Raw genomic sequence first — 14992 nt, forward strand, 5'->3', positions numbered from 1 at the left:
AGGAGAGAATTTACTTAGAAATACCTTTATTAATCTGATACAGTTACCCGCTGTAGCTTCAAGATGATTTAACAGTTTTTTATTTAAAATTTGTGGAGTTACATGATATGACGTGGTATGACACATCAGTCCTTGAAGCCCTTTATCAGCAGTAGAAGAAGTATTCTATTATTTAATTTACGTAACGGTATATAGGTATGACTGCAGCTTATTCTCTTGTAACAAGTCAAGGCTGAGTCCGTTTTGTGCACAGTTCAGTTTAGTACAACGGTTTCTAGCCCTTCGTCACGAGTCGTGAGGATGAGACAATAAAACAATCTGTATTTAAGACGTCTATTTTTTATAAAAATGAAATAAATTTTACACTAAAGTATCAACTGTAGTGATAATGCATTTGATAGAAAATTTGACAGGAAACATCCAGTTCCCTGTGTGAAAATGCCTTCTTGTTGTCAGAGAATGGCCAGACTGTTTCAAGGTGATAGGACGGCAACAGCAACTCAAATAATCAACTGTTACAACCGAGGTATGTAGACAAGCATATATAAATGCGCAATATGCTGAACATTGAAACTGCTAGAGAACAGTAAACTGAACCTATTTTGCAAATGTGCTCACTACAATTGGACAATAGAAGCTTAAAAAAATGTTGCCTGCTCTCATGAGTCTTGATTTCTGCTGCCACATTCGGGTGGGAGGGTCAAAATTGGCTGCAAACAACATAAAAGCATGGATCCATCATGCCTTATATATTAACTTGGGCCCCTTGGCATCAGTTGATTGTCGTTTAACAACATATCTGAGCATTGTTGCTGACAATTTCCATCCCATTATGAGTATAGCATATTCATCTTCAGATGTCTTATTCCAGCAGGATAGCACACCATGTCAGCGATGTGCAGTCATCAAAAAAAAACAAAAAAAAAAACTGTGTGGTGCTGTCATGTAAAGCTGGATGCAAATCTCTGAGGAATGTCTTAAACACCTTGTTGACAGGAATAATAAATAAATAATAATAATGAACTTCCAACAGGCAGATTAAGATAAGCAGCAACATTCATCCATCTATCTAGTTTCCATTTTAGGGCTGGAGCCAGTCCCAGCTGTCATTGGATGCTTGGTAGGGTACACTCTGAAGAGGTGACCAGTATATCACAGGGCTAACACAGAGAGACGAACAACCTCAGATTCAGATCTACTGCCAATCATCAGTTATTCTAATATGAATGTCTTTGGATTGTGGGAGGAAGCTGGTGTACTTGGAGAGAACCCCCATAGGCAGAAAAGTGATGTTAAATAACATGATAGTTTATTATTATCTTATAAAAAAAACATTCCTAAAAATAGACATCCATACAGGCCTAGTGACTTCTGAAATAAAATTAATTTTTTTAAATTAGTTTACTCTTTTTCACCTACAATACCCAATTTGACTTAAATCTTTTTCTTGTTTTTTTTTGGGGGGGGGGGGGATAAACAGCGCTAACCAGTGAGTTGAAAAAGCATTTCACTAGCTGGGCCCACATTCTCATTTTAGGCTTGACAGCATTTTAGTAGGTAAAGGTGAATGCTTTACCTACTAAATGAATTCAATTCAATTCAATTCAATTTTATTTATATAGCGCCAAATCACAACAAATGTCGCCTCAAGGCGCTTCATAGATACAGAGAAAAGCCCAACAATCATATGACCCCCTATGAGCAAGCACTTTGGCGACAGTGGGAAGGAAAAACTCCCTTTTAACAGGAAGAAACCTCCGGCAGAACCAGGCTCAGGGAGGGGCGGCCATCTGCTGCGACCGGTTGGGGTGAGAGAAGGAAGACAGGATAAAAGACATGCTGTGGAAGAGAGACAGAGATTAATAACAGATACGATTCAATACAGAGAGGTCTATTAACACATAGTGAGTGAGTAAGGTGACTGGAAAGGAAAAACTCAATGCATCATGGGAATCCCCCGGCAGCCTACATCTATTGCAGCATAACTAAGGGAGGATTCAGGGTCACCTGGTCCAGCCCTAACTATATGCTTTAGCAAAAAGGAAAGTTTTAAGCCTAATCTTAAAAGTAGAGATAGTGTCTGTCTCCCGAATCCAAACTGGAAGCTGGTTCCACAGAAGAGGGGCCTGAAAACTGAAGGCTCTGCCTCCCATTCTACTTTTAAATACTCTAGGAACAACAAGTAGGCCTGCAGAGCGGGAGCGAAGTGCTCTAATAGGGTAATATGGTACTACAAGGTCATTAAGATAAGATGGGGCCTGATTATTTAAGACCTTGTATGTGAGGAGCAGGATTTTGAATTCAATTCTGGATTTAACAGGAAGCCAATGAAGGGAAGCCAAAACAGGAGAAATATGCTCTCTCTTTCTAGTCCCTGTCAGGACTCTTGCTGCAGCATTTTGGATTAACTGAAGGGTTTTCAGTGAGTTTTTTGGACATCCTGATAATAATGAATTGCAGTCGTCCAGCCTGGAAGTAATAAATGCATGAACTAGTTTTTCAACGTCACTCTGAGACAGGATATTTCTAATTTTAGAGATGTTGCGCAAATGGAAGAACGCAGTCTTACATATTTGTTTAATATGTGCGTTGAAGGACATATCCTGGTCAAAAATGACTCCAAGGTTCCTCACAGTGTTACTGGAGGCCAAGGTAATGCCATCCAGAGTAAGAATCTGGTTAGATACCATATTTCTAAGCTTTTCAGCGCCGAGTACAATGACCTCAGTTTTATCTGAATTAAGAAGCAGAAAGTTAGTGGCCGGTTGAGCTCCGGTTTGTGGAAGACCTTGAAGGGCCTGGCGACGGCTCCTGGGCCTGGCAGATCCCCATGTACTAAATAGAAGTGAAGAAGTTAAAGAATTGAAAACAAGGAGGGAGGGGAACGTAAATGAGAATGAAGTTTGCAGAACTGGTGAAACCTATATAGATATAGATGACAACCGGAAAGAGTGTGTTTGGAGGCGTGGTCCCGCTCCTGAAATTCTGATACATAATCTCCAATAATAAGTCATACGACCAAGGTATTAGCCCTCTATATGAGGTATATTCGGGCTCATTTAGTTTCCAGCTAATCCCCTTACAGCACACTTTCACACCAGGATGGTTCAGAAAGTAAAGCAGTTAACTGGAACAGACTTCTGCGTTTCCAGTCACTTACACCGTCGGAAAATCAAAGGAAACATATCTTATGGAGAAATTATCATCAGTATGTTCAGAGGAGGTCCGGAGACAGGTTCACTAGTGAGTACAACCATTTTGAAACATGGCGGACACTCTGTCATGGTTTAGGAATGCCTTTCAGCCAGTAGCGTATGCAGAAAACTAAAGATTATGATCCACCATGCACTACCATCTGGAAAGCATCTGATTGGCAACAGCTTCATCTTTTTTTTAGCATGACAATGATCCCAAACCCTCAGCCAATACAGCAAAAGCATATGGGGGAAAACACATGCACAATGGAACCCTATCAGTGAGAGACCTGACTCAACGTTACTGAGCAGCATGGGATCACCTTGAGAGCGAATAGAAGGAAGGAATAAAAGTTCAATATACAAATAAGAGCTCTGAATTCCTTCGAGAAGCCTGGATAACAGTTCATGAAGACTACCATTCATATTTACCTAGCAAAATAAAAAGAAATACAGTATGGCTCAAGACTTTTGCACAGTATTGTGTTATTTAGTGTTAATATTGTATGCAAGTATATAAGTGAGCCTTTTTATATTACTCTAAAGCACGGTGCAGTGTGGTGAACATGTATATGGGAAGCTGCTTGGCTTTTTCTGGTTTCTGGGTAATGGAAACCTTACTCTGTTCAAAAAACTCAGTTCATGACGTTTATATTAATCATCAGCTGAGGCCGTGTTTACGGAGCCGAGCCGGGTGAAATCATGAGGTTTCGAACAGTTCAGCTGCGTGTCAGCGAATTGATTGAGCTCAGAGTGACGTTTCCATGCGACACACTGCTTTGCTTCGTCTGGACTGGTTTCATCGGGATTTGTCAGGACTGCTACTGAGGAAATGATAAGAGCCAGAGCGCTGTGGGATCAAACTAGAGATGTGATTACGTTTCCAGTTTCACAATTTCTAAATAAAAGGATCAGAAACACTCAATGTTTTCCTGAGAAAGGCACCTCGTACTTTCAGTAAGCCCTCAATATGGCCTCAGTGATTCGTGAACAACATGAACGACTCGGATTTAACGTGCCAGCTTTGTAGTAATGATGCATTGTATCTCCAGGCTGTCTGCTACCACATTTTGTTTCCCAAATATCGTTGCAGCTGTTCAGGAGGTACGTCTCTTTGACGCTTAGCAGCAGCACAGTTCACTCTGATTCACAGCAGTGATGCTAAATCCTGCTTTGTACTCCGCTGTCTCTAACCTTGCAGTTCATCCGAACATCATGGGCCTTACATCCACACATACACATTTAAGTTCACACGAACAGCACCACCCCCTCCGCCACGGGTTAGCCAGTTTATATGATCTCCCTGAGCTCAGAGTGATGAAGAGTGCGCAGAGAGGCTAAACGACGAGGGACGGAGCACTAATGGGAGAGAATGAGAGAGAGAGTACAGCTCAAGGGCATGTAATACCATGCTGAGCTGGGTGTCAGTGGAAGAAGGGATTATTTCACATGGTGCTGGTGTCCTGATGGCCTGCTCCAGAAATACAAGCCACACTAAGCTGCCCATCCATCATTCAAAGCGGACAAGCGTGAGAGGTGATGAAGAAGACAGTGGATTGGATCTCTATGAGGTGGTGGGGGTTAAAGACATCACCAAACCTCTGCCTCTCGTCACACACTCAGCGAAATGTATCCATGCATGTATGGAGTCCACCTTGCAGGTGATGCGTGTGAGTAGATGAGAAAAGCAAGTGATATTTTCAGAAGGAGGCTGTATGTCAAGTATGTCCATCGTCTTCTGATATCCAGTTCATGGTGACAGGAGTGCTGGAGTCTATCCCAGCTGTTGTAGACTAAGAGGCAGGATACACCCCGAGCGGGAGACTGTTGCATACCAAGCACAGAGAGACAGACAACTATGGTTCCTACAAGGTCATGACAATTCCTGATGAAACCAGTTCAGACTTACAGTATTTTTCCCACTGAGTGACACGAAGCTCTGTCATAGAGCATTTTGTCTACACACATTAACACAACGTCAGCATCACTATTTTAACAGCTCTGTTGTGTAAGCAGCATCTCAGCTGATGATTAAAGCAAACTTCAAGAATCAGTCTGAACTCATTGTCTATAGCAGAGTCAGAGACGTCCAGAAACCAGAACATGTTTCGTATCAGTGCAGGAAACAGTGTGAAGGACAGCGTGATTTAAGTACTTTCTGTCAGAAAAAGAAATATAAAACACTTTTATATTGATTGATGATTTATTGGTCACATGTTCATTGAACCATTGCTCAAATGTTTCATTCTAGATCAAAATGGATTGACTAAAGATCACCCACTGAGCTTCACAGTTACAATGACCAGCTCTAACTTGTCACGAGTCCTTGTCTAAAATGCTCAAAATACTATTGCTCTATTTGCAAATTCTTAACAATGGAATTAAATTACTATTAAACCTAAATCATGATGAATATATTAATAAACCTTCATACTGTTAGAACCCAGGCAGTAATAATAGTCCAACTATGTCCTACATGTGCAGGTCTCTTATATCCTAATTTGACCTTGGCTGACACAAATTATTCAGGGTAAGTGTATCTGCCTAGATTGTACCACGCACATCTGCATGTGACATAATGTCCAGCTTTGGGCCACATGTGACGTTTACCAGTGTTGTAACTGAGCCAAAAGTGCTCTGAGTTGTCATGTTTAGCCCCAAATGTGTCTGCTATATGAGTAGGTAGTTAAATATAATACAACCACACCCTCACATTTCAAAGAGTGGAATCTTTTCAGACTTCCATTTACACGCAACTTGAGTTACTTAGATGATTATCAGTATGAATCATTTAACAAACTTCAAAATCAGGTTGTAACAGAAATTCAGCACATGTGTATAATTAAGTCAGTTCTTTGATATGTATATATGCAAGTATGTTAACATTTCGTATATGCAAAATGTGAACATATCTGTATCTACAATACTGTGCAAAAGTCTTGAGCCACCCCAATTTCTTTATATTTTGCCAAGAAAAGGGGAAATACACAAAATATAGCATGTAAAGCAAACAGAATTTGTTCTAATGAGCTTGGAAGTCAATATTTGGTGTGGCCATCTTTTTTCTTCAACGCGACCGGAACCCTCTTAGGCAAACTTTTTCACAATTCCTTTAAATAGCCTTCAAGAATGGTTCTTCAAGCTTCTGGAAGGACATTCAAAGCTCTTCTTTGGATGTTGGTCTTTTGTTCTTTTCTCTGACAAAATGATCACACACTGCTTCAGTAAAGTCGAGGTTTGGCTATGGGGAGGCCAGTCCATGACTGATAGCGTTCTATTGTGTTTTTCTATGCAGGACTTTTACTGCATTGGCAGTTTGTTTAGACAAAATGCCAAATACCACTAATTGAAAACAAAGCCTCAAACTATAATAGAGCCTCTACGTGTCTTAAACATGACTGTAGACAATCATTGTATTGTGTAATTCTTTCCTGACCTCTGAACTCAAATTTGGAGTCATTGTTCCAAAAGACCTGACTCATCATTTGTGGGTGAATAGTAGATTGATCAAAGGAAACACGGATGCATTTCTCAGCTATCGTGCTATGATTTTGCTGAGTTATGTTCTTATTTCTTTGGCACATGAAGATAAAATACTGTGCATCTGTTGTAGATTTTTTTTTTTTTTTTTTGGCGTGACATGTCTTCTGTCCTTCACATGTTCAGTATCCTCATATTTTTAAAGGACACATTGCATAACATACAGTGATATGCAAAAATTTTCAGCTGAACTGAGCACTTTTGGGATCTCTTTGTTGGTGCAAAAAGGATATTTTTTGTAGTATATGATGTAACATGTATTTAAGTTTTGAAAGCATTTTCAGTACAGATTTTCTGGAAACCTTATAAAACACAATTTTTAAATTTTTCACCTTCTTGGTCTATATCGCAACTAAACATCATGAATCACAATGAAGCTAAAAGTGTGACATTTCACATGTATATTTCAAAATGGGTGTGTTGCATTATGTTGCAGACATGACTCAGCTGCTGAGTGCTCCACCCAGAAGAAACCCCTGCCCCAGCAGATGTTCTATAGCAGTTGTTTGGAAAGAGCCATGAGCAAGAATTAGTGATTACAATCAGTTGAAGCAACCCTGTATATGGGCTTTAGAGCCCTAACAAGATGTTACATATTTTGACTTTATTTTAAACAAATATGTAAGACTGCGTTCTTCCATTTGCGCAACATCTCTAAAATTAGAAATATCCTGTCTCAGAGTGACGCTGAAAAACTAGTTCATGCATTTATTACTTCCAGGCTGGACTACTGCAATTCATTATTATCAGGATGTCCAAAAAACTCACTGAAAACCCTTCAGTTAATCCAAAATGCTGCAGCAAGAGTACTGACAGGGACTAGAAAGAGAGAGCATATTTCTCCTGTTTTGGCTTCCCTTCATTGGCTTCCTGTTAAATCCAGAATTGAATTCAAAATCCTGCTCCTCACATACAAGGTCTTAAATAATCAGGCCCCATCTTGTCTTAATGACCTTGTAGTACCATATTACCCTATTAGAGCACTTCGCTCCCGCTCTGCAGGCCTACTTGTTGTTCCTAGAGTATTTAAAAGTAGAATGGGAGGGAGAGCCTTCAGTTTTCAGGCCCCTCTTCTGTGGAACCAGCTTCCAGTTTGGATTCGGGAGACAGACACTATCTCTACTTTTAAGATTAGGCTTAAAACTTTCCTTTTTGCTAAAGCATATAGTTAGGGCTGGACCAGGTGACCCTGAATCCTCCCTTAGTTATGCTGCAATAGATGTAGGCTGCCGGGGGATTCCCATGATGCATTGAGTTTTTCCTTTCCAGTCACCTTTCTCACTCACTATGTGTTAATAGACCTCTCTGTATTGAATCATATCTATTATTAATCTCTGTCTCTCTTTCACAGCATGTCTTTTATCCTGTCTTCCTTCTCTCACCCCAACCGGTCGCAGCAGATGGCCGCCCCTCCCTGAGCCTGGTTCTGCCGGAGGTTTCTTCCTGTTAAAAGGGAGTTTTTCCTTCCCACTGTCGCCAAAGTGCTTGCTCATAGGGGGTCATATGATTGTTGGGCTTTTCTCTGTATCTATGAAGCGCCTTGAGGCGACATTTGTTGTGATTTGGCGCTATATAAATAAAATTGAATTAAATTGAATTGAATTGACTCCAACAACACACAGGTGTATTTCCCTACCTAGGAGGTTTTGTAGGGTCTTACCTCACACTATAAAGCGTCTTGAAGCAACTGTTGTTGTGATTTGGCATTTTGTAAATAAACTGTGACAAAAAAAAAGTAATAAAGTGATTAATTAATTGCTTAATGAGGTATCATTAAACTACTTTTTCTGTTTGAACTATAGTTCAACAGATTGAATAAACATAGTTAAAATTGCTTTTGTTAGAATTAAGAGAAGCTGTACAGCATACCACTTCCATATTTTTACTCAAATAAACTTTATTTATATCGTTTCAAATCATAAATCATTAGATATTTGCCTTACAAACTCATAATCAATGAAGCTTAAAAATGACAATCTTTTTTAAAAACAACAGTGGTTTCAACTGAAGTTAGCGCCTACAGTGCGTGCAAGCAGCCTGAATTGTTTCTTGTCAGATAACTATGGAAACTGATATGCTAATTAAGTCTGATATGGCGTTAAAGGAGGAACTGAGGTGGATGTGAGTTACAAAGCAGATGCGCATCAACTGTGAGCAGGCTGAAGCAGCTTGAATAGCACATTCCAGATTCAACAATTACACTCACTGGGTACATTATTAGGCACACCTCGCTACGCCAGCGTTTTTCTTTCAGGACAGCATTAATTCTTTATGGCACAAAGAATAAGCTGCTGGAAACCTCAGAGACTTTGGTCCATATTGACATAGTGGCATTGCACAGTTGCTGCAGATTTGTTGGCTTAGCGTGCACTATGTGAATCTCACCGCACACCAAAGGTGCTTTAACAGACTGAGATCTGGTGACTGTGAAAACCATTTGAGTACATCGATTGATACAAATATTGTCATATTCGAGAAAACAGTTTCAGCTTTGTGACATAGTACGTTACCTTACTATGATCAGAAGATTGGTTCACTGTGGTCATGAAGGGATGGAAGCAAATTTTGATCCTACAACAGAAAACAAGACTTCTACTCTCCGATTTTAGTGAGTCAATTTGAAAAATAGCCTCAGTTTCATGTTCTTAGCTGACAATAGTGGCACCCAGTATGGTCTTCTGCTGCTCTAACATTTTAAGGGTCTTCTTAGATGTCTTAGAACATCTTCGGGTATGCTCTTCTGCATGTCTTCATTGTAACGTGGTTATTTTAGTTACTTTTTCCCTTCTAATCAGCTTGAAGCAGTCGTGCCGTTCATCTGTAAATCACAGGGACCATCGTGCTGGAAAGTCCCAGTTGATAAGCAGTTTCTGAAATACTCACACCAGCCAAAATGGTACCAACAACCATTTTGTTGGTTGTTGGTCAAAGTCTCTTAAAAATGACCTTTCTTCCCCAGTCTGTCTTGGCCATGTCTACACGCCTAAATCCGATTCTGTGATTGGCTGATTAGCGGTTTGCATTAACAAGCAGCTGAACAAGTATCCATCCATCCATTCGCTTCCGCTTATCCTTTTCAGGGTCGCGGGGGGCGCTGGAGCCTATCCCAGCTGTCATAGGGCGAGAGGCAGGATACACCCTGGACAGGTCGCCAGTCTGTCGCAGGGCTAACACAAAGGGACAGACAACCATTCGCACTCACATTCATTCGCACATTCACACCTAGTGGCAATTTGGATTATCCAATTAACCTATCCCCACAAGCTGCATGTCTTTGGACAGTGGGAGGAAGCCGGAATACCCAGAGGGAACCCACGCAAACACGGGGAGAACATGCAAACTCCACACAGAAAGACCCCCTGATGTTGGAATTGAACTCAGGACCTTCTTGCTGTGCGGCAACAGTGCTAACCACCGTGGCATTAACAAGCAGCTGAACAAGTATATTTAACAAAATTGCTGGTAGATACGTAGAATGTTACGGGTCAAGCTGATGGAGGCTGGGAGTGATCAGCTGTGTTTAACTTCAGGGCTTATCTGAAATAATGCTACGCTTTTAGCACATAGTAAGACAAAGCCCTAAAGACAGATGTTGTCTTAATTTATTCATTAAGTCTCTTCATGTTTCTGTCAGCCTTATGAGTTGGACGCACCTTGTAGATTTACTGTAACTAGAAATATGTAAATATATTTATTTATATATTTATTTTTAGAATTATTTAATACACTGATTTATGTCCTGTGCCTGCAACCCAGCAAATGATTTATTCCTCAAGTGAGAAAAAGGTTGTTCAAACTATTTTAAACAATTTTAATGAATATATAGTGCTATAATAATCCCTAATTCTTTCCCATATATATTATATATTGATCAGGGCCATTACTCGGTGTGACCAGGCTAAGCTGAATTCATTTAAGGTACATTTGTGACCTTATGACTGACTAATATTAACCATATATGCTAAAAACCAGATGTGCATTATGAACTTTTATATCAATTAAATTAAAAGTAAGCAGTGATTTTAAAATTTATTTCAAATAACCCTTTTTGAGATGCACAAAATAATTCAGCTTATATATTCAATGGAGTGTGCAATGTTTGTGTATAGCGTTTCTGATGATACAAGTGTTTCCACTCCTGCTGTCTGATAAAATCCATCAGCAGCAGGTTTAGATGATGGTGAGAAGACTGTGATGAAGGATGACTGCAACTTAAGAGAGCATGTATATAACAAGTGTGGACCTGAGCTGCTGAGCAAATATCCTCTAATAGCGAGTGAGGGGCTATTTTTAGCCCATGTTGCCATGTGTGAGGAATGCTCTCTGCTGCACACTCAGGCAAACTGTACATTTTTTGTGCACACGATAGAGCGTCATCCTAATCCCATGCATGAATGGAAGAGACGATGAGCTCCAATCCACTGAACTAAACTGCAGAGAGATGCGCGCGCACACACATATCTCTTCATTATCAGTATTGTTTATTTATTATTTATTATGTGCCTCTGTGTCTATTCATATTTGTCCTGTATCTGAACCTTTCTGTTGTTCCTGTTGTTTTACTGGCACGACAAGCTGAAGATAAAGCAGTTCCTCTTTGTCATCTTCCTGCCGTTATTTGCATGCTTCAGTGACATGTAAGTTCAGGAATAAAAGATGCCAGTGTTGCAAATTTGACTGGGGCTATCAAGACTGGAAAGTACCCTTCAAAATTATGGCTCTATGATTGCTGTAGTCATGCTAGGCTTTTTTTTAAATTTTATTTAAAGGAACATCAGTTGCAGGTTAATTAAATGCCATCTCAATATCAGGACTTGTTTATATTGTCAGTGCTGACTGACAGGACATAATGCTTTCTCCATAATACTGGAATATTTTAGTTATCTGTAACAGGTAATGGCGATACCTCTAAAACGCCACATGACAGCAGCAGAGATCAGCAAACTGCTGCTAACCTGCAGCCTGCATCATTTCCCCTGCAGTGATGAACGAAGGTGAGGACTTTTTTAAAAAATATTATTATTGTTTTTACAACATCATATGTCAACTGAGATTAATAATTGAAACTGGTAAAATGCAGTGGTTCAGCAGCAGCTATGCAGACAGGGCTGTGCTTGGCTATTTTAACCACAAAAGATCCTCAACAGTTTATTGAGCAAAATTGACTTCGACCTGCAAACTGTCCATCCTCTTTCACTTCTTCACTTCATGATGTGAGAGGCACAGTACACCTTGGACAAGTTGCCAGTCTGCTGCAGGTTTAACACATAACCACGCATGTCTTTGCTCTGCAGAAGGAAGCTGGAGTACCTGGAGAAACTCCGTGCAGATACAGGGAGAACATGGAAACTGCCCAAAAAACGATTCAAACGTACGACAGAGAACTTATAGGCGACGGTGCCACAGCACAACACTACAGTATCGCTCTTCTTTTAACCCCTGAATTTTTGCAAACATGTCCAAATTGAATGGTCATGTCTCCTAAACTACTCACGCAATATTGATAAACATGGACTGGTATGACCTGAAACTTTATCAAGTATGACATGCAAATGTCAAACTTCTATCCCGATCTAGTATCATGAAATCTGCAAGGCTGTAAAGTTACATTTTTTAAGTATATCAACATATTCTTTTACAATTTGGTGTTAAGATGCACCAGTGAAATGCATATAACCTTTGCACCTCATCTATTTGAGTCCAAAATTGTTAAACATTTTTTGTCATATTTATGTCACAATATACTGAGTAACTGAAAAAACACATATTTCTTGTCACAACATTCCACCCAGACATCAGTATCTTCACCTGGTGGGTTAGGCTATAAATAAATGCAGTAAAACTTGCATTTTCTTTAACTGAAGTGGAATAATCCTGTTGCGCTTTCTATCATCATCATCATCGTTTATTTGTATAGCACTTTAAGAACACACCAGGCAGACCAAAGTGCTGAACAACACAGATCAAAACAACTACCGAATTAAAAATACCATAAAATCATTACATACAATAAAATAAATAAGAAGGTGTCCGTTTCCTACAGAGTTAAAAGCCAGGGAATAAAAATAGGTTTTCAATCTGGACTTAAACACCTGCACTGATGACGCTTGTCTAATAACATTTTTCATATTAACTCTTCTCTATATAGTTCTTTTTATGATTTTTAAATTGTTACATAATTGGGACAGATGAAATATTATATGCTATTTTTTATTAGATAATATATGATATGCATACAATTTATGATTAAAGCTTATCCAAACAATAAATGTGGAAATGTGGAAACTTCTGGCTTCAATAAACAAACATGGCAAAAATTCTGAAGTGAAGCTTCCAAACAGGTCTTCACAAATAAACTGGTAACATTTGTGTGTTTTTCTAGAGACAATTTCCATCAAACAAAGACAGATATCAGCGCTAAAAGGGAGCACCGTTATAACACCACAAAATGTCCAGGCTCCATATGTAACATCTACTGGACAAAGGATGTTGAAGATTGAGCTGCCAGGAGGACATTGGGGATAGGGTGAGATTATATTATATTAATATTAATGTTGACATAATTTTGATGATAGAATAGTTTGCTCAGAGAAAACAACTTTTTCTCTGCATAAAGCTGTATATGCAAGACTGCAGGCTGTTTTTTACAAAAGCAGAACCTTCAGTGTAAGCTGCACATTTGTGGCATATGCAAATAGTGCTTCCACCTTGTTGCAGACCAGTAAAACACAACTTAAAATAACAATTTTTACAGAAGCCGCTGGAGAATTCCCAGAATGTGTTCTTACATGTTGTTTAAAGTATTTGCTCGTTTGCCTTCACACGCATGAACTTGAGTGACATCTTAATACATAGTAATATGATACCCTTTGCTATTTGGCAATGACATGATGTCTTCTGGGAAGGCTTTTCACAAGGTTTAGGAGTGTGTTTATGGAAATATTTAAAGACTTTTTCAGAAACACTTTTATGTGGTTTCCAGCATTGACTGGCGAAAGTTTGCCAGCTCTGGGCACTATGCTCCTCAGCATCCACTGACCCTTTGATTTTACATGGCTGAGTTTCTGTCATTCTCAGTCACTTCCACTGAGTTGTAGTACCACTAACAGTTACTTGCAGAATATATAGTAGAGCAATATTTTCACAACTGGGCTTGTTGTATAGGTGGCATCCTATCATAGTGTCATTCTGGAATTCACTGAGCTCCTGAGAGTGACCCATTCTTTTTAAAAAAAAATATTATTGAATTGACATTGACATGAATGAGGACCTGCACACAGTTCGCAAGTTATTACATGTGTTTTTTTTGTAGGGGAGACAAGATCTGATGGAGTTCAGGTGAGTCAGCCTCTCAGACAATACATCCTGAAACCACTGCTCCACCCCTCCCGTGCAGCTGAGCCACAAACCACACTCCGCCACATACCGCCATCGCCCGACTTTGACCGAGGAGCCGTCCGGCCTAGCCTGGATGAATGGATTTAATAATGAGTGAATGAGCATTAAAAAACTAGAGTCCTCAAAACTCAGTTTCCAGATGCAACACAATATAAACAAGAAGCACTCCAGGAGGTCAATCCACCACCGAGCCCGCTCACCGTCCCCTGTACTTTTAAGGGACTCGTATTTTATTTTCTCTTCATTCATTTTTTATTGTTCTTTTTAAATGTACTTTGCACTTTGGTCAGATGTGACATGATATTTTAAATCCCGTTATAGTACTTTCTATATGTTGACAATACATCCCGCACTTTTAAGAATCAAAGTTTTGCAATTATAAAGCTTTATATCAACATTTGACAAATAAATAATTATGTTGACCTTGAAGACTTTGGTGGATGTAAAAAGGAAAGTGGGACATTTGACAGAAACCTCGTTAAGATGAAAAACATCTTTTTAATAAAAATTTATTTTGTAAGTTGTTAAAACCTGATTTTTCATGGTGTGAACTCCCTTCAGTTTAAATAAAATAAACCAAATCAAATGTTACTCCGCCTTTTCTCGTCAAGCAGCACATACCTGTAACCTTATACTCAAAGAGCTAGGGAGCATCACACTTCTCAACACTTTCTCTATATCTGCTCGTGTTGCTGGATGATCAGTAAATGAGTTCTAACCCTTACAACAAAATCCACACATTTTGTTTTTGCTATATCATGTTGTTTATGATATAGTTTTATCATAAATTTATTGTATATTTTTTGTATCGCATTTGATACAATTTTGATACAATTTTGGCAACTTTTGTTAACAACAAT

This window comes from Neolamprologus brichardi, chromosome 12 (assembly GCF_056152115.1).
Source record: "Neolamprologus brichardi isolate AB-2024 chromosome 12, ASM5615211v1, whole genome shotgun sequence".
Classification (NCBI taxonomy): Eukaryota; Metazoa; Chordata; class Actinopteri; order Cichliformes; family Cichlidae; genus Neolamprologus; species Neolamprologus brichardi.